The following is a 700-nucleotide window of genomic DNA, read 5'->3' on the forward strand; positions in this document are numbered from 1 at the left end:
CTCGAACCCGCGACTGCAAGATTAAGAGTCTTGCGCTCTACCGACTGAGCTAAAGCGGCCGCAACAAGCGGGGAAACCCGCATCCACACATTCACCCCCGAAGCTTGGACACGTTCATAACGCCCTATTCATCAAGCACCGACAAGTAGAGGGTACGCCACCTCATCAAGGATATCGGAGGTAACGTGGACTTCACAGTCGGAATGAGAGTTCGACGAAACCCTAACGAAATGCAGGCGAGGTGCGTCGTGGATGCTGTACCAACCGACCGAGCTCAAGGAGGTCATCATCCTCAAGTCAACCCCCAACAACCAGGACAGAATGGCCCGCAAGAAGCTAATGTTGCTGCCGTACCGGGAATTCGTGGATGCTTACGCAACCACGCTATTCCCTTTCAGTGATGAAGCCAACGTGGTGTGCCAGCAATTGCAAACGCAGGACCGAGGAGCAGACTCCATCAAAGCCACCGAAGACTTTCTGCTCCTGAAGGCCAGATTCAAGGCGTTGTGCCGTCGCTGTCTTAACTTCAGCGGTTGGCCGAGCGGGGGATCGGGCCATGGACTTTTGATCGTCGCTCACCCCACTGGGCTACACAGGCATTCTAGTCGGTTGTTGGCCCTATCTCTCCTGTCTGTGCAGGCCTGAGCAGGTCCAAACTGATTGTTCAACGTTTGTGGTCCGTGGCACTCGAACCCGAGTC

Source organism: Gregarina niphandrodes (assembly GCF_000223845.1).
Source record: "Gregarina niphandrodes unplaced genomic scaffold scaffold00216, whole genome shotgun sequence".
In the NCBI taxonomy this organism is placed as follows: Eukaryota; Apicomplexa; class Conoidasida; order Eugregarinorida; family Gregarinidae; genus Gregarina; species Gregarina niphandrodes.